The sequence below is a fragment of the Canis lupus genome, chromosome 14, assembly GCF_011100685.1.
Source record: "Canis lupus familiaris isolate Mischka breed German Shepherd chromosome 14, alternate assembly UU_Cfam_GSD_1.0, whole genome shotgun sequence".
NCBI lineage: Eukaryota > Metazoa > Chordata > Mammalia > Carnivora > Canidae > Canis > Canis lupus.
Window position 1 is genome coordinate 8065986 of NC_049235.1, and position 20589 is coordinate 8086574.

Here is a 20589-nt window from a genome sequence, read left to right on the forward strand (position 1 = left end):
GGTTGGGAACTGGGATTAGAACCGTGACAGCTGTCAGGAATCCATCTCTCTCAACCACCTCTTTGTTTCTAGTTGCCTGCTCCCGCCTCCTCTCACTGCTGTTTGGCCGAGCCTTTTAAAATTCCAGGAAAAGCAGTCTGATAGGCTTAGCCAGTCACCACTGCTCCAAGTCTCTGCATGCGGGCCACCTTCCGGAGCTCTGGCCAGCTTGTCCATGGAATAATACCGCTTGGGCAGCAGTCCACTTCCCCCTACCCCATTCAATTAGAGGCCACTCTTATAAGGAACAGTCTAGACATATTCCCTGGATAGGAGAGCTGAACCAAGGCAGTGTGAGTCAGAAGGGGCTCTTGGAATCAAATGCACCATGGCCAGCTTTTGTATTTAGTGGCCACTGTATGGGATGGTGCAGGTGCTGAACATTTCCATCATTGCAGAAAGTTCTATTGAACAACACTGCTCCAAGGAAAATTACTGACTGAACCAGAGGGATCGGATATAAATGGAAAATACATTTTAGGGTCAGCCCTAAAGAGAAATCGGAGTTGTCTTTTACTGATCTGCAGTCATTAGTGCTAGGTATGTGTGAAATACTGTGAGCAACTGTGCCTGTTCCCGAGTTTATGCCTTGGTGTGGAATGTCACCCAGGGATTATATGCTCCTGCTCACTGAAGCGAGGGCTTGGAGAATAATTTTACCTGAGGAGGATTGCTGTGACTTACCCATTTGGAAGGGTGCTATAAATGTGTAAGAGTAAAGAATAGTTGAAGAGCTCTGTATAGTGCATAATAAGCTTTTCAAACACCATGACAATAGATGACACACAGAAATTTACAGCTCAGGTGAACAAATGAGTGTGACCAGTTGCTAGGCTGACTGGCATGCCCATGGGGGCCTCTGAGGCCTTTCTTCCTTAGCTTCTATCTTTCTTGCCCTCCCTTATCCTTCCCTGGTCTTATTTTTCCTCTAAAGAGAACAAATTTTCTTCACCCTGTGTGGTTGTCATTACTGCTGTTCATCAAATATTCCCAACCCTCTGCCTTCCAGGCACAGGATAGGATTGCTCTCTCGTCCCTCGTGACTGGGAGCTGAGCCCATGTGACTAGTTCTGGCTAGTGGCTGCAAATGCTCTGTACTTCTCCATCAGAACTTAAGGTCCCTTTCTGGCACAGCAACCAGCAACGTTCAAGTTGGCAGCTGTTCTGCCATTGTGGGTTCCTGGGTGACCACCATGTTCAATGGGCTCTGTCAATCCTTGATGGAAATGTAATGTGAGCAGGAAATTAAGCTGTGTTGTTTTCAGACACTGAGATTTGGGGATTGTTGTTTTACTGGGGCATAATCTAACCAATTTACCCCATGCCCTGTACCTTTCACATATTCATACCCCCAGCTGTCTGCAGCATTGCAATTGGCCATGTCCATTGGCTGGGGTTGTTTCCTGTTACTCAGAAAAAGAAATGGGGGGCACCTGGGTGGCTCAGTCGGTTGAGTGTCAGCCTTCAGCTCAGGTCATGATCCCAGGGTCCTGGGATTAAGTCCTCATTAGGCTCCCTTCTCAGCAGGGAGTCTGCTTCTCCCTTTCCTTCTGCCACTCCCCTTGCTTGCAGTCTCTTGCTCTCTCTGTCAAATGAATAAATAAAATCATGTAAAAAAAAAAAAAAAAAGAAAGAAAGAAAGAAAAGAAAAGAAAAAGAAGTGAGTTGAAACTTTCTATATTTGTACCAGTCACCAAACTTGAATGTTTATATGATTAATCTTTTTTTACGGATTGGGGTTCTTGATAGTAGAAGAAAGAGCCTTTTCACCTGCTGAGAAGGGGAGACATTTCTTCCTTAAACTGGTTAAGTACCTGCTGTCTCCTTGGTTTTTTGCAGAATGACCTTAAGGCTGACAACTTCCTCGGGAAAGGAACTGATGGCGGTTAGTAACAGCAGTGGGCGCAAGAGGAGAAAAAAATACTAGGGAGGAGTTGATGGGAATATGTCCCCTAGGACAGAAGTAACCCTGTTAGGGAAATGGACACATAGCTCCTGGGCCAATAAAGGCCTCATGTTCATTCATTCATTCATTCATTCATTAGCAAACAATCCTTGAGCATCTAATATATGCTCTGCCCAGGTGGAGCTTATGTCCGGGTGGGGGTGACAGAGGATGCATAAGTAGACAGACAAAAGTGCAATGGAGGAGTTGAGGAGGGAATGAGATGGAGGGACAGGGGCAGATATGGTCAAGGAAGGCCTCTCAGAAGAGGTGACATAAGAGTGGAGACTTGGAGGGACACCTGGGTGGCTCAGCGGTTGAGGGCAAGATCCTCAGACGAGATTAAGTCCTGCATCGGACTTCCTGCAGGGAGCCTGCTTCTTCTTCTCCCTGTGTCTCTGCCTCTCTCTCTGTATCTGTCATGAATAAATAAATAAAATCTTAAAAAAAAAAGAGTGGAAACCTGGAGAAAATGGAGCCAGTTACACAGAACAGAAGAGCATCACAAGAGAGAAACAGCATTCCTGAGGAGGAAAGGTTAGCATACACAATGAATGAGGGGAGGGGACCCAAAGTCAGTAGACGTAAGTGCGGTGGTGCTGGTGTGGTCGGAGGACAGGGGATGAGTCAGAGAGGCAGGGGGGCACCTCTGGGACTTTGGGTCTCCCTCTGGGGGGAGGAGGAAGCCCTCGGAGGAGATTGGGGAGGGGATGATGACCCTGGTAGTTAGTATGATCACTGTACCAGCTCTTCAGCTCTGCGGAAGCAGCCATGGGCAATACATAAACAAATGAGCATGACTGTATTCCTATAAAATTTATGTATGGACAATAAAATCTGAATCTCATATTCCCATGTATCACAAAATATTATTCTTTGGAATTTTTTTCCAACCATTTAATAACATGAAAATCATTTTTAGCTCATGGACCAGATTTGGCTTTCTGGCTGCAGCTGGTCAACCCCCCAACTTGGATCACTCGGGCTGAAGGACAAATGAAGCAAAGAAACTAGTTAGAGGGCCCCTGGCTGGCTCAGTCAGTATGGCATGCGACTCTTGATCTTGGAGTTGTGAGTTCGAGTCCCATGTTGGGGGTAGAGTTTAAAAACAAAACCAGAAACTGTTTAGGAGGCTTTTGCAAAATAATCCATCAGGAGGTGATGAGGCTTGACTCCCGTGGTTACGGTGGAGGTGATGAGAAGGTATTGGGGTCTAGGACATGTTGATTTACAAGATGCAGAGGTGAAAGCAGGACACGAGTCAACGATGACTTGGTGGTAGCTCCATTCACTGAGAGACCCCTGGGCTGGAGCAAGCAGGAGTTGTCCTGGGCCAGAAACCGAAACTTTGAGTTTGTTTTTGTCTTGATTGACTTAGCCAGACATGAGCCCAGGGAGCAGTGCATTCCAAACCTGGATTTTTTCCAGAGCCTGTTGCCTACCTGCTGTATAACCTTGGGCAAATCCCTTCTGTTCAATCTTTTGCTGCTCTCAATATGGAGATAATACCTCCTGCCCATCCCTGTCTAGGTCATAGTGGATTTCAGCTGAGATTTCACTTGAACTCGAGTCAGCACTCAGCACACCCTTCCTAGCCAAATCCAACTCTAAATGAATTGATGGGTGATTCTTTAGATTTGGGGGAAAATGGAGAAGCTGCAATCAGTCACCACACAACTGATAACCCCCTGTAATCTTCTCTGTTCTTTCCACGAAGTGCCTCTCCTACTACAGCTGCCTCAGGAAAACAAAACACTCACTGTTTCCTCTTTCTATTCAACATTTCCAACACCAAATATGGGGGGCGGTTTACCCACAATGACCCATTCTCCAATTCTCTGGACACAACTGGATGTTCTAGAATTCAACTCTGACACTAACTGCCTGAGGGTTCAGTCCTACCGGATTGCTTTCACTTCAGACACCAATTGCCAAGTAGTAGGTCCCAGGTTACTTCCACTTCTGTCCAACTTGGCTACAAATCAGGGGTTCCCATAATCCTCTCCTCATGTTTGATACTTTGTTTTGCCATTTTAGGATGCAGGGAAGCACTTGCTTATGTTTGCTGGTTTGTTAACAAAGGAAATGATAAGGGATACATACATATGAACAGCCAGAAGAAGAGGTCCACAGGGCATGGCGCAGAAGGGTCCCAAATGTAGGAGCTTCTGTTCCCATGGAGTTGTAGTATGTCACCCTCCCAGCACGGGGATGCCTTCATCGACCTGGAAGCTCTCTGAACCCCATACCTCAGGGATTTTGTGGAGGCCTTATCATGTAGTAAGATCAAAGATTAACTTCATCTCCCATGCTTCTCCCTTCTTCGGAGAATAGAGGGTGGGTGGAGAGTTCTAAGCTCATGATTATGGCTTAGTTTTTCTTATGGCCAGCCTTTACCCACAAGCCACCAAGAGTCTCCTCATTAGAATAAAAACGCTCTGGGTCAAAGACCAAATGTTAGAACAAAAGATACTCATAGCATCCCTATCTCTTAGGAAATTACAAAGGTTATAGGAGCTCTGTGCCAGGAACTAGGACAGAGATCATATATATCTTATTTTGTCACACTGGGTCTTGCCCTTCCCTCCACCCTTCTTAATCTCTCACATCATGCACTCAAAACCCCTGACTGGAGATGTGGAGGAAGGGGATCCTTGTGGGGTTAGGACTGCTCTGTATCTTAACTGTGGTGATGGAGGGATCCCTGGGTGGCTCAGTGGTTTGGCGCCTGCCTTTGGCCCAGGGCGCGATCCTGGAGACCCGGGATCGAATCCCAGGTCGGGCTCCCGGTGCATGGAGCCTGCTTCTCCCTCTGCCTATGTCTCTGCCTCTCTCTCTCTCTCTGTGTGACTATCATAAATCAATAAAAATTAAAAAAAAAAAAGAATCTGACTCTTGACTTTGGCTCAGATCATGATCTCAGGGTTGTGAGATCGAGCCCCAAGTTGGGCTCTCCACTGGGCATAGAGCCTGCTTCAAATTCTCTCTCTCCCTCTGCCTCTGCTCCTCCCCCACCCCACCCTGGCTCGAGGTTCTCTCTCCCTCTCTCTGTCTCTTGGCTTGTCAGTCCCACTCAACAAGTTAGAAGCTGACCTAACCTTGTGAGTGAGCAAAATCCCCTCACTGGGTTCATCAAACAATTCCCTCTACTTTTACCTATGTCTGACATTTTTCATTAAATAAAGGTCAACAAATCTATCCCCCCAACCAGCCAAACTCAATCATCTATTTATCAAAGTTGAGAAACTTTAATCTACTTCACCATAGAAATAAGAAAATTCTCTAAACACTATGCCAGGTAAAGAATTGTATTATGGTAAAAACAACATGTGCTAAGCACCTATTCTGCACCAGCCCCTACATTTGAAAGTTAGAGATTCAGGGATGAGTGCAAGAACCCAGGCCATGGGGTGCTCAGATGGGTAGGAGGAGGGAAGTGGAGATGGTGTGGGCTGAAGGAGTTCTTCAGATGATTTGAATATGGGACCTGTGTCCTGTTCCCTCTTTCCACAATTAATAATCACCCATCTATCCCAAGAGGATGAATTTGTGTGCTTTGGGCTTAAGGGCCCCTCCATGCTCAGCTGCAGTCTAAAAGCCCAGGGCATGGGGGATCCCTGGGTGGCTCAGTGGTTTGGCGCCTGCCTTTGGCCCAGGGCATGATCCTGGAGACCCGGGATCGAGTCCCATGTCGGGCTCCCAGTGCATGGAGCCTGCTTCTCCCTCTGCCTATGTCTCTGCCTCTCTCTCTCTATGTCTATCATAAATAAATAAATAAACAAACAAACAAACAAACAAATAAATAAATAAATATCTTTTAAAAAATAAAAAAATAAAAAAATAAAAGCCCAGGGCTTCATAAGGGAAAGAATGATAATCAAAATTGCTATAATATAATCATATCATCTACTCCTGATATGGCGTCCTGGGACTCTAGCTCCACAAGACACTTAACATGTATTCCTTGAACATGAGCCCCACCGTGCAGGAAGTTAAGGGAACCGTGTGCAGTCCTCTAGTGTAAAACCCTCCTCAGAAACCCACAAGGTGCAGTAGAATTTAAAGACTCAGGCAAATCCCTCAATAAGCCTGTTTAACTTTGTTTAAATCAGCAATTCTTCAATTTATTGGACACCTATCACTATCACTTGCTTACCTGGTGTTTGGAGAAAGGCACTTTGGCTATGCTGGTGAGCTCTTGCTACCTGTCTGCCAGGTGTTGCATGGTTTCCATTCCTTTTGCTGCAGGTGTGAGAGCTCCGGCTGTCTTCCCTTTGCCTACCCTTTCTTTGCTGCTCTGGAAGGGTAGGGGGCTTCTGTCTTCCCAGAGGGGCAGAGAGTGCTAGGCTGCTGAGCCATCAGGTGGTATTCTGAAATAAAAGAGGAGGGAGAAGGAGTTTCCTAAGAAGAGGAGGAGCCTTACCTGAAAAGAGCACAGGGGGTAGACTTGGCCAAAACCCACTGCAAGGAGGGTTATTTGAAACCTTGGCACCCAGTGGAAGCTGAGTCATTGCCTGGGAGCACCCCCTCCTCCATTCTAACAGTTACTGCCACCTTGCACACCCAGGCATCCCATCACTGCCCTTTCTGCCAGCGTTCACCCTGGATGTCATTGTTCATGCTCTCACCCCTAAGAAATAATCTCTGTAAAACATCTTGGCATTTGTGCTTTTCCTTCTTACATTTTATGTCTATACCTTTAAAAAGTATATAAATAACATATGAATATAGTGTCCTTTACCAAGAAAATGGAGACATAATGAATAAAGCTAACATCTCCTCAGACTTCCACAACCACCAGGAGAAACACTATTATGAATTTGATGAGTTCCTTCCAATTGTTTAAAATGCATTTTATGTACATAATTGTGTTCACAGAAAATATGTAACTGTTCTGCAGTTTTATTTACATAAACCAAGTTTTGCTATACATATCATCTGGGGCTTTATTTTTTTCTTTTTCACTGAACACTGTCTTTTGAGATCTACTCAAAGTGATACATATTGATCTAATTTTTTTTTTTTACCATAGGAGAAATTTTTATAACTTAAAGAAAATCTTTTAAAGTACAAAACAGGGATCCCTGGGTGGCTCAGCAGTTTGGGGCCTGCCTTTGGCCCAGGGCGCGATCCTGGAGTCCCGGGATCGAGTCCCACATCGGGCTCCGGGCATGGAGCCTGCTTCTCCCTCTGCCTGTGTCTCTGCCTCTCTCTCTCTCTCTCTATGTCTATGTCTATCATAAATGAATAAATAAATCTTAAAAAAAAAGTACAAAACAAAACCTAGATGCCATAAAAGAAAAGATTGAGAGGGGCACCTGGCTGGCTTAGTGGAGAGAGCATGACTCTCGATCTTGGGGTTGTGAGTTCAAGCCCCACTTTGGGCATAGAGATTACTTAATTAAAAAAAAAAAAGATTGATAGATTTAGCTATGTAGAAACAAAAACTAGTCTGTAAGGCAAAAGCCACCATAAGAAGAGTCAGATGACTAACGATGATTACTTACATGTGCATTTACATTTCATATCATGGGAAAATGGATAATTTCCCTCTTGTTAGTTTTACTGAGAAGTTGACAAATAAAATTATAAGATATTTAAATTGAACATTGTGATGATTTGATATATGTATACATCATGAAAGGATGCCTCCATCTAGTTGATTAACATATCCATCACCTTACACATCAAATTTTTTTTAAGATTTTATTTATTTATTCATGAGAGACATACAGAGAGAGACAGAGAGAGAGAGGCAGAGACACAGGCAGAGGGAGAAGCAGGCTCCACGCAGAGAGCCCGACATGGGACTCGATCCCAGGACTCCAGGATTACGCCCTGGGCTGAAGGCAGGTGCCAAACTGCTGAGCCACCCAGGGATCCCTAGATTTTATTTTTTAAATAATTCTCTACACCCAATGTGGGGCTCAAACTCACAACCTGGAGATCAAGAGTTGCTCTACCAACTGAACCAGCCAGGAGCCCCTACTTATCTTTTTTTTTTTTTTTTTTTTTAATGAGAACATTTAAGTTCTCTCTTAGCAAATTTCAGTTATACAATATGATAGTATCAACTGTAGTCACTATGTCACACATTAAATCCTAGACCTTATTCATCTTATGGCTGTAAGTTTGTATTCTTTTACCAACTTCTCACTATTTTTCCTATTCCCAGCCCTTGGCAACCACTTTTCTACTCTGTTTGTATGAGTTTGACTCTTCTTGTTTGTTTGTTAGATTCCACATATAAGTGGCACCATGCAGTATTTGTCTTTCTGTCTGGCTTATTGCATTTTGCATAATGTCCTCAAAGTCCATCTATGTTGCTGCAAACGGCTGGAAATGGCTGGATAATATTCCATTGCATATATGTGTGTATACACACACACACACACACACACACATATATCATATCTTTTTTATCCATTCACATTTTGGGGAGCACATAGGTTATTTTCATATCTTGGCTATTATGAACAATGCTGCAATGAACTTGAGAGTGTAAATATCTTTGATATCCTGTTTTCATTTCCTTTGAATATAAATCCAGAAGTATGGTTGCTGGATCATATCGTGGTTCTACTTTTAATTTTTTCGAAAACCTCCATACTGTTTTTCCGTAGTGGCTGCACCAGTTTGCATTCCCACCAACAGTGCACACCACATGCTCACCAACACTTATCTGTTGTCTTTTTTATGACAGCCATTCTAATAGGTGTGAGAAGTCATATCTCATTGCAGTTTTTATTAGCATTTCCTTGATGTTCAGCACCTTTTCATATACTTGTTGGCCATCTGTATGTCTTCTTTGGAAAAATGTTTATTTAGTTCCTCTGCCCATTTTTAAAAAAGAGATCTTATTTGTTTACTTGAGAGAAAGAGAGAGAGGTACGCGCCCATACTCTCTATTGGGTTGTATGAATTCTTTATAACTTTTGGATATTAACCTCTTATCAGATATATGATTTACAAATATTTTTTCCTACTCTATAAGTTGCTTTTTGTTGATGGTTTCCTTTGCTGTGCAGAAGATTTTCAAGATTTCAAGGGACATTGGGATGTTGCCACACTGAAGGTCCTTGCGTGGGTCTCCCTGCACATGGGTTTGAATGAACGGCAGTGGAGCTACCGCTGGATTGCCAACAAAACCAATGATCAGACTTATACCTAGGCCAGTGCTATGCAAGGGTGCTATTTCCCTACTTCAGTGACAACCCTTGAAATGGTCAAACGTTAAAATTTTTACTTAGCCTCCACATAGTTTTCAAGAGAAAACAAAATGAAGCAAAAACAAACCCACATCTGCAAGGAGAAATCTAAATCCCATCCTCCCTCTCCGTCTCGCCACATCCCTCCCCCAGCCACCCACCACCTCTTACTGCCACCACTGCCAAAGCCACCAACAGGGCTTGCCCCTCGACTCCCTCCCCACAACAGCTATGGAGTGCTCTTTTTATTTCAAAAATAAATATTTCAAAAACCGAGACAAGTAAAGAGAATACTATAATAAAGCACCCATACTCCCACTTTATCAAACACTCAGCTTTATCAATTTTTAACATTTTTTGTATTTACTTCCCGTGCATGTTTTTATACTTTTCCTACAAATTTATGTGGTAACCATAACCATAAACAATATATAGTCTAGTTTTGCATATTTTGGAACTTTTTATAAATGGCATTAGACACCATGCATTTTTCTGTTACTTACTTGATTTAGATCCTCTGGCTTCAGAGGCATCTACATTGATATATGTAGCTCTTGTTCACTTACTGTTAATAGCGGCCTTGTATTTTGTTATCCACTCTCTTGTGATCTCAGTTTTTCATTATTAAACAGTGCTGGGATGAGCATTCCTGTTTATAGTCTCTTTATTCATATGCATGGTGATTTCTCCAAGGAATCTGTCCAGGAGTGGGATTGGTGGGAGTAAGGACATACCCCTCCAGCTCTACTGGATTTTCCCAAATTGCTTTTGAAAGTGGTTATACCAGTTTACACCCATAAAACTGTAAGTGTGTATTAATACGAAATGTCTACTGACAATGGCTTGATGTATATTTAATGTGCAATTGCTGATGACTTGATGTTGAGCAGTTTTTCAGATTGGCTTATTGACCATTTGAAGTGCCTATGTGCACCATTTGTCATTTTTTTAGTGTGTCTTTCTAAAAAAATTGACTTGGAGGACTTTTTAATACATTCTAGATGCTAACTCATTGCTGGTTATTTGCATTGCAAAAAGTCTCTCCAGTCTGTGTTTTGTGGTTAACTGCGTTCATAGTATCTTTTGTTGTACAAAACCTCTTAATTTTAATGAGGTCAAATTTATCGGTCATTTTCTGTAATTGGGAGGTTTTGTGTCTTGTTTAAGATACCTTCTCTTCCCAATCCGAAATCACAAAGATATTCTACTCTGGTTTCTTCCAAGAATTACAAAGTTTCGCTTTTCACATTGAAGTCTTTACTCTAGAAAGAATTTTTGTCTGGTATCTATGATGATTGATTATCCAATAAAGATAATAATTTGTCCCAGCATATAAAATAGTCCTTCTTTTCCCTACTAATATAATCAGCCTCTCTCATATATCAGGTTTCCGAATATGAGTGAGTTTATTATCTGAACTGTAGTCTGTTTGCATTCATGAGGCTACTTTTCTGTCCCTGGGCTAATACCACACTGTCTTAGTTAGTACGACTTTATAATAAATCTTCATATCTTGTATGGAAAGTTTCCCCCTCCCCGTCTCCACCCCTTTCACAATTATCTTCGCTTTCCATTTAAAAAAATTTTTTTGGCCTTCCATATTAATATTAGAATAAGCTTGTCAAGTTCCACAAAAAGATTTCACATGAATTTTCATTTGTACTGTATAGGATTTATACACTAAACTCAGAAGAGCTGACACTTTTACGAGAGTATCTTCCAACCCATGAATATCGCCCATGAGCATTTAAAAATCTCCATTTATTCAGATCTTCTTTTATGTTCTTCAATAATATTTTGTGATTTTTCTCCATAAAGATCTTGCATATATTTTGTTAGAGTTATTCCAAAGTGTCCTAAAGTTTATTGTAATTGTGAATGACCTTTTTTCTGTCATATTTTCTAATTGGTTATTACTTATGTATAGAAATATTATGCATTTTTATGTCAAACTCTTTCAGCAATTTGCTGAGTTCTCTTCATTAGTTTGATTCTTTTTCTGAATATTTTCATGGTAAATAATTCCTAGGACTTTCACTTCTGGGAAGTAGCAGTCTAGATACCCTGACAAGTCTTGTTGCTACCATCAGGTCTATCCTGCAGGAGTTTAAGTAAAATCTCCAGGGGACCACATGAGCTGAAACCAAAGTGTAAGGTTACAAGCATAGAGGAGAGATGGAATCGTCCTGAGTGCACATGCCCATGCTTGTAAGAGGTGCAAGAAAAACTTTTGGCCAGCAGGCAGGCAACCTAAACTCAAACTCCTGCAATAAACTGGGACCCTCAAAGGTAGCTAAGATGACACCAGCCCTGATTCAGTACACCCTTAGACATCTAGAAAAAGCAAACACAAACCTTCTCTGGAGAAATTTATCCTCAATTAGGGCCCAAAGATTTCCACAGATTAATATTTATCAATGTGAACTCAAAGAGTAAAAAATCTCCAGGGGTGACTGGCTTGCTTGATTAGTGGAGCATGCAACTGTTGATCTCAAGATTGTAAGTTTGAGCCTCATGCTGGGTGTAAAGATTACTTTAAAATATTTTTTAAAAAATCTCCATAGAAAGCAAATTCCCATGGGTGAGAGGAGAAACAACCAACAAGAGGGTTAAATCCCTCAGGATATTGGATACTGGAGTCATTAGACAGAGGGATAGAGTAACTACATAGGAAATATAAAGAAATGAGAGACGAAATCACAAAAATGGGCCAGCAATGAAAGATTATCAAAAGTGGGGGGAACTGACCATTCCTGACATGCATGTAGTGCTTTGAGAAATGAAAAATATAATTTTAAAATAAAAAAATTCAGGATTGGGGATGCCTGGGTGGCTCAGAGGTTGAGCATCTGCCTTCGGCTCAGGGTGTGATCCCTGGGGTCCTGGGATGGAATCCCACTTCAGGCTCCTCTCAGGGAACCTGTTTCTCCCTCTGCCTATGTCTCTGCCTCTCTCTGTGTCTCTCATGAATAAATAAATAAAATCTATTAAAAAAATTTCAGGGCTGACTAGCAGATTGGATTCAGTTGGAGACTTAGCTGAGAGATTAGTGAACTGGAAGATCAATACAAGGAATTACAAATAATTTAGTCCAGACAAGGACATAGAAACTATAAAAGAAGTTAAGAGATATAAGATAATCTGGTATATGTTTGACAAGAGTCCAAGAGGGGAAAATAGAGAATTGAAGAGATTATAATTGAGAATTTCCCAAAACTGATGAAATAAATCAATCTTCATTTATCCCAAGCAGGATGTATTATGAAGAAAAATCCACCCCCAATGTGGTGGATAGAACATCCACAATTCTTGGACACTCCTCTCTTCAAAATGGGAGCCTAATTCCCTGTTCCTTGAATATGAGTTTCATTTAATGACTTCTACATCTCTTTGTTTTTCTTCTCTATTTTCCATTTCTTTTTTTCCTTTATTTTCAGGGGAGGTGGGGTGCAGAGAGAGAACTTAAGCAGGCTCCATACCCAGCACAGAGCCTGACTCAGGACTCAATCTTACAACCCTGAGATCACAACCTGAACCGAAATCCAGAGTCAGACACTTAACCGACTAAGCCACCCAGGTGCCCTTCATCTCCCATTTCTTCGTCCTTTCCTTCTTCCTTCTTGAAGATTTCCTCAATCAGACCTTCCAAATCACTCCTCAGCCTGTAATTACCCTATCCTGTTATCGCAACACTTCTATTTTCCATTTCTAATATTCTATTTTAACTATTACATTTTTCATATCCAGGGCTGTGTTTCTGCTTGGTTCCTTTTTAATGTTTTCTTATTTTGTTTCATGTTACTAATATCTTCCTTTATCTTTCTCTGCTTATGAGGCTAATTAGAACATTTGGCCCATCTGTTCTAATATTTATGCTTCTGATGGAATCTGAAATCCAATATGTTGTTTTTCTTTTGAAATATTTGTGCTCCTCAGTGTTCATTTTCCCCTGGGGCTCTGGCTACCCTGTCAGGCAATGAGGACACCCGGACTTCTGTGCTTGTCAGCCCCCATTAGCTCTGTGGACAGGGGGGTGGGGCAGATGAGATCTGGGGTGGAAAGCCCCAGACATCAGAAAACCTCAGTGTGCACCCCACAAAACAACTTCTTGTATCAGACACACACACACACTCCCCCCAAGGATTGGGAGGTGATACTTAGATCATCATTTAGCAGACCTGGGGGTATGCAGAGTGAAGGGTGGGGAAGAGACTATCCAGGGATAATCAGTCTCTATTTTCCTCAGCTGCTCACAGGTAGAGGGCTTCTAGTTCACTCCCACTGACCCCTGGGCCAGAAGTCTGAGTGCACAGAACAGGTACTATTTCTCCCCAAGTGATGGCAGAGGAGACAAAAGAGAGGAACCCCAACAGTTCCCAGGGGGTCCTCAGAGCCTTCTTGGTGTTCTCCTCATACAGCTTCTTGGGCACTGATCTCTATGGAAGGAGCCAGAAGTTGTGCTTGTTCAGCACCTTGGTCAGAAACGGAACTGCATCCTTTTCTCATTTCATGGATGCAAAACCTCTTTTGCCTCCGAGGGTATTTATGATAGCTCTGTTATTTTTTTCCTTCTGATTTCCTAGTCTGTTTCTGCTGGCTTGCCTTGTAATGTCGTTTTGGCCTCTGTCTTTCATGTTGGAGGCTTTCTTCAGATGCTGATGATCCTTGCTTGTGTGTTTATGACCAAGAGCCAGAGCCATGGAGCTGTTTGGAAGCTCTGAGCCCTTGGGAGTATGGGAGGTGGTGGTGTCAACTCTGAGCTTCTTTGTAGAGTCTTCTGATGGACCGTTTGGTGTTGGCCTCATCTTGCCCCCTTTTTAGGTCTTTCGTGTTGGGAATCTAGTAGGGAAGAAGGCAAGGCAGTCTCTGCATTCATAAAGCATGCGTTAACTAAATTCCTTCTTTCTTGGATACAGTCTTCATACCCTCATAACTTGATTTTCTCCATCCCAAAAGTCATCCCTCAGACTTCTGCCAGTGTGGGAATGGGCATTGCTCAGCAGCTGGAGCAGGAGGGAGGCTGAGATCTAGGGTCCAACTGGTTCCTGAACAGCTTTCTGCCACTTATCCCTGTGTACCCCCACCCATTACGCCCAGTCTCAGCAGTGTAGGGGCTGCCAGCTTCTGAGTCCTTTGAGGAAGCTAGGGGTTTGCAGAGCTGGTACCCTGCTAACCAGTCAGTGTGCAGTATGGCCTCCTTGGACCTGCTGAGTCAGCAACTTCTCATCCATCCCTGTTTTTCATTGTCTTGTTAGTTTGAATTTCACCCCTTTTTAAAACACAAAAACTTTCTTTTTAAAGCTGGCAGTTAGGGGGCACCTGGGTGGCTCAGTGGTTGAGCGTCTGCCTTCAGCTCGGGTCATGATCCCGGGGTCCTGGCACCAACTCTCACGCTGGGCTCCCTGCATGGAGCCTGCTTCTCCCTCTGCCTGTCTCTGCCTCTCTCTGTGTCTCTCATGAATGAACAAATAAAATCTTTAAAAGAATAAAAATACAGCTAGCAGTTAATTGCTTATTGCATCCCACATCTTCCTTTGGGTTCATTTTTCTTCTGGCTGAATTATTCTTTCTTGTGGTCAACATCCCGAGGGAGGTAAATTCTCTTTCTATGTCAGAAAATGTCTCCGTTTTGTCTTTGTTCCTGCATGACAATCTAGCTGCATATAAACTCAGAGCTTTAAATATATTACTCCATTGTCTTCTGGCAGATATTGTTGCTAATGGGAAGTTGGCTGAGAGTCTAATGGATGGGCCTTTATTTTATCTGAATGTTCGTGCCCCCTAAAATTTAGATGTTGAAATTCCAACCCTCCAAGGGGATGGCATTTGGAGGTGGGGCCTTTGGAAGGAGCTTAAGTCATGAAGGTGGAGCCCTCATAAGTGGAATTAGTTCCCCTACATAAGAGAATCTAGAGGGATCCCTTGTCCCTACCACCATGTGAGGATATGGCAAGAAGTCTGAGACCCAGAAGAGCACCCTCACCCTACCACGTTGGCATGCAATCTCAGGCCTCCAACCCCAGAATTGTGAGAACTAGACTTCTGTCCTTTGTAATCCACCCAGTTTGTGCTGCTGTGTCATAGCAACCCAAATGGACTAAGTCAGTAGTGTTTCTGAAATCTCATTATTCTCTATACTCTGCAGTTTAGTACCATGTGTCTAGGTGCACACTTATTTTTCTTGACCCTGCTTGGCACCTGGAGTGCACTGATCATCAAAGAATTCGTGTCCTCTTCAATCCAGGAAATACTCGGTTTTATCTTTCCAAATGTTACTTCTCCCTTCTCATCTTCTGAGATGCCTATTTTCATATATTGGAGGTTCTTTCAAGCATTCATGAGTCTTAATTAGCCCTTATTTGAATCTCTTCACCTCACACTGCATTCTAGGCTATTTTGTTTTGTTTTTTGTTTTTTTGGGTTTTTTTTAGATTTTTATTTATTTTATTTTATTTATTCATAGAGACACACAGAGAGAGAGAGAGAGAGAGGCAGAGAGGCAGAGACACAGGCAGAGGGAGAAGCAGGCTCCATGCAGGGAGCCAGAAGTGGGTCTCGATCCAGGGTCTCCAGGATCACGCCCTGGGCTACAGGCGGCGCTAAACCGCTGCGCCACCGGGGCTACCCTCTAGGTTATTTTGTACTATCTTCAGATTCACTAATATACTCTATGTTTCAATTGTGGAATGTGTACTTCACATTTTTTAATGGTTAATTTTTTCCCCTCATTTCCAAGAGTTTACCTCTTGGTTCATTTTCACCTATTTGAACATCCTGTTCTTTAAAAAAAAATTATTTAAAGATTTATTATTTATTTTAGAGAGAGAGCACAAATGGGAGGGGCAGAGGGAGAGGAAGAAAGAATCTTAAGCAGACTGTGCTCAGCACAGAGCTCATCACAGGGCTCAATCTCACAACCCAGAGATCGGGACCTGAGCAGAAACGAAGAGTCGGATGCCTTACTGACTGCAGCACCCAGGTAGCTCTAAAATTTTTTTATTTAATAGAAGATACTCTTTCTTGAGCCCCTAAACACATTTATTCAAAAGTATTTGTCAACCTATTCTATAAAATTAATGCGGTTCTCATGAGTTTGCCTTCTGATTGTAGATTTTGTTGTCTTTCTTAGCATTAGGATTCCTCTATGTCTTTTTTTTTTTTTTTTCCTCTGTCTTCTAATTTTCAGTGGAAAGTTTCACTGGTTTGGTTTTTTTCCCCTCCCTCTCTTTGGCATTTTTTGTTGTAGTAGTCCCTACTTGGCACCCCAGGGACCCCAGTTCAGAACTAAATCTTTTAATAAGCCATCACCCATGCCTTTGTGGAGTTTAAATATATATTTTTTAAAGTAGGCTTCACACTTAGCATGGAGCCCAACAGGGGGGGCTCAGACTCACCACCGTGAGATCAAGACCTGAGCTGAGATCAAGAGTCAGATGCTCAACTGACTGAGCCACCCAGGTGCCCTTCTGAAGTTTAAATATTAATGGGGAAGGACAGACATTAAACAAATAAATCTAATCTACGTGTCAGGTAGTAATAAGTGCTATGGAAAAAATAAAGCAGGATAAGGAGACAAGGGTTGCAGAGGTAGGGGTTCATTTGAGCAGAGACCAGCATGCTCCTAGGATTCAGGCTGAAGCCAGCCGGCAAGGGTGCAGGAAAGCACGGGGCGGGGGTTCCTTTTGAAGGGGCCTGGCTGGCTCTCTGCCCCCACCCCCTGGTGCAGCCCTCTCCCACTGGTTGCTAAGCCTCTGATACCAATATTCAGACATTAGCTGAGAACCATGAGCACTCCTGAGCGCAGGGAGCCCAGAATTTACTTTAAAGTGAAGCAAGGAGTCAGCAGCAGAGCCTGGGTGAGATGAGGCGGGTGACAGGGGCGCAGCCCTCCTGGGGGTGGGTCTCCTGCTGGAACCATCTGCCTACAGAGCCCGGGAGCTGCTAGCAGGGCCAGACGGGATGGCCTATGAAGATTGAGGAGCCGCAGGGCTGCAGGCTGTGATCTGGCTGTGGCAGGAGGAAAAGCAGAAGGAAGGGGTCCTTCCTAGGACCTGGAGGTACAGGGAACCAAAGAGCCTTTGGGGGACAGGAGTGAGCAGTGGCTGTGAGAGTTTGGGCCCCGGTGGTGCTGCCTCCCGGGGAGCATGTACTGAGCCGGCACTGGGTGAATCAGCCACTGCCCTTGAAGGGCCTAGATGGGCTGAGGGTGAAAAAGCCACCTCCTCTACTACAAAGAAAAGGTGCCAGGGTGCCTGGGTGACGCAGTGGGTTAAGCGCCTGCCTTTGGCTGAGGTCACGATCATGGATCCTGGGATGGAGTCCCACGTGGGGCTCCCTGCTCAGGAGGGAGTCGGCTTCCCCCTCTCCCTCTGCTCCTCCACCCAGCACTGTGCTCTCTGCTCGCTTTCAAATAAATAAATAAATAAATAAACAAACAAACAATCTTTTTTAAAAAGGTGCCAGAGTGGCCCCAGCTGAGGTTAGCCAAGAGGGACAGTCCGCCTAAAAACACAGAGGCCGCTTTTAGGCAAACAGGCCTGTGTGGTAGAAGGCAGAAAGGGGCCGCGGCCACCCCCTGGCTGAATCCAGACAGGCCCATCGTGGGGCCCACCTCAGAATAGCCACAGGCCCAACTGACCAATGGGCTACGTACCATTAGGCACACTTAACGAAAAAGGGAAAATGCTATATGTCACCACACCTCCTTCTCTTCCCCCTTTAAAAACAGCCCCTACCCACTGCCTCAGGCAGACAGCCGCACCTCTGCTCCCTGTGGGGTGGACTCAATCAACTTCTATCTCCTTTGTTGTGCCTCAGGTGAATCCTTCCGTGGCCGCCCCATGGGCTTGACATGACAGTCGCCCCGCATTTGGGACAGACACCACATTTAGACACTAAGCTAAATGACTCATTTAATCCTCAGGCGACTCTTGTGGTAATGCCTTAAGTAATCCCATCTCTCAGTGTAACTGAGAGGAAAAAGAGGATTGGAAGATTAATGTTAAAAAGGAAAAACAAGCCCAAACTGGAGTCATATGCCCCCCACAACAGCAAACCAAGACTTACAGTTTCAATCTATTCCAGGAATAGTAATTATCTTATTTTTTATTTAAGTATATATACATATATTTTTTTATTAAGTAAATTCCACACCCAACGTGGGATTCGGACTTGCGACCCTGATTTCAAGAGTTCCCTGTTCCCCGGACTGTGGACTGAGCCAGCCAGGTGCTTCGAGGAATGTGATCTTTTAAAAGGCAATCTGGAAACACCTAGTTGGTTCAGTGGTTGAGCACCTGCCTTTAGCTCAGGGTGCGATCCTGGGGTTCTGGGATCAAGTCCCACAGAATAAATAAATAAAATAAATGAATAAATAAATAAAAATCTTTTTAAAAATAAAAATAAACTAAAAAGAAAAGTCAATCTGAAATTTTCTGATCAGCCCTAGTGAAGTCATGTGCATGATAAAAACCCTGCCCATCCCTTCTCCCCAAAAGGAAGACCCTGCCTGAAACAATCCTTTCTTTACTTTTTCCAATAACTTCTTCCTCTTCTTTTTAAAATGTATTCATGAGAGACTCAGAGACAGAGGCAGAGACACAGGCAGAGGGAGAAGCAGGCTCCATGCAGGGAGCCCGACGTGCGACGCGATTCCAGGTCTCCAGGATCAGGCCCTGGGCTGCAGGCGGCGCTAAACCGCGGAGCCACCCGGGCGTCCCTGGATTTTGTTTTCTTAACAGTAAATTCTTGCACGTCACCCAGCTGGTTAGCGGGGACTTGAACCCGGGTCTGCAGGACTACCAGCCCTGCGCTGCCATCCCAGCGGGCAGGGGCACCGGGGGAGCTGGTTAAAGAGGCCTGGTGGAGAAGAGATGGCCAAGGCTGGGAGGGCTGAGCATCCAGAAAGAGCCTGTGTCTGAGCCAGGGGTGGGGAAGGAGAGGCCCCCCTGGGTTTGAAGCCATTTGCCCTGCCCAGCCGCCAACTCACCTGCCCGCTGGCCCTGACACCCTCCGTGCCAACCGGCGCGGGGTACGGGGCTCCCCTGGGGCCTGAGTCCATCCCAGCGGCGGCTTTGAGGAGAGGCGCTAAGCGCCACCACCCATCCCATCCTTCAGGCACGTCGTCTCCAAACCGAGGGCACAAAGCTCCGAGGGAGCGCTGCTCTCTGCCCGAGGCTTCTTTTAATATGTAACCATCTGCGGATGTAATAGGGTGGGATAGAGGTTAAACCTCGAGTTTCTCCCCGTAACGGAGTTTACAATGCATTCATTCAATCAGCAAAAGCTTGTTAGTTGTCTGCTGGGCTCGGCAAGCAGAGCCGAGCTCCCGGGGGTGTGGGCAGCTGCGGCCGCTCCACCCCCGCGGCCCTCCCGCCGCCCCGCGTCCGCCTCGACCGCAGGCGCTGAGCTCGCGCGCCCCCTCGTGGGGCCTCCAGCCGCGGCGCCGTCCGGGGCGCTCACCCTGGGCCGGCCACCGAGGGGCCCTCCAAAGCCAGGGGAGGACGGCGCGGGCGGTGCCTGGCGGAGCCCTCGGTCCCCCTTGGTCCCCGAGGTCCGATTCGACGATCCAGACGCCTCGCCCTTCCTGGACGCTGGTGGCCAACCCCTACCTGCCTGCAAAAGGGCCCCTTCTTCCTCCTTCATGCTGGCTCCCAGCTCACCCTCTCTGGGGTTTCTGCTCCAGCAGAAAATGAGTGACTGAAGAACAATCGACTCTGAACCAGACTGAGGAAATTCTCTTAGTCAAACTCCTTCAAGGTCTTCACCAATTTTTCCTAAGCCTCACTTGAAAATTGCACTGAGCTTCCAGTTCTAGGCATCAGACACAACACTTACCTCTGCCCCACCTGGGCTCCGTTAATACGATGAAATGCCACTGAGAGAAATCAAACAAGACCTAAATACTTGGGGAGATATACTGCGTTCACAGATTGGAAGACAACATAGCGAAGATGTCAATTCTAAACAAATTGATCTATAGGTTATAGCAATTTCTATTAAACTCCCAGCAAGGTTTTTTGCAGAAAGAGACAAGCTTATTCTAAAGTTTATGTGGAAATGCACAAGCGCTCTAGGAGCTAAAAGAATTTTGAAAAAGAATAATACAGTGGGAGGAATCACCCTACCTGATATCAAGACTTAGTATATAGGTTAAAGTAATCAATACTATGTGATATCGTCAAAGGGATAGGCATAGAGATCAGAGGAACAGAATAGAGAACCCCCAAATAGAGCCAACACAAAGATGGTGGACTGGTTTTTTCCAGAAGTGCAAGATCAATTCAATGAAGAACATTGCCTTTTCAACAGATGGAATCTACTGGACATACATAGGCCAAGAAATGACCCTTGAGCTAGGTGGCTCACCTTATACCAAAAGTAACTCAAAATGAATCA

The 20589-nt window shown here is 44.4% G+C and overlaps 1 long non-coding RNA gene across 1 annotated transcript; it reads right to left on the reverse strand.

The window, feature by feature from the left end:
• Nucleotides 1-1574: 1574 nt before the first annotated feature.
• Nucleotides 1575-19560, reverse strand: LOC119866729. Its single transcript, XR_005369154.1, has 3 exons — nucleotides 19181-19560; nucleotides 6141-6354; nucleotides 1575-1624 (listed from the first exon to the last, which is right to left on the reverse strand). It is a non-coding gene; the product is annotated as an uncharacterized LOC119866729 (long non-coding RNA).
• Between the last annotated feature and the right edge of the window lie 1029 nt (nucleotides 19561-20589).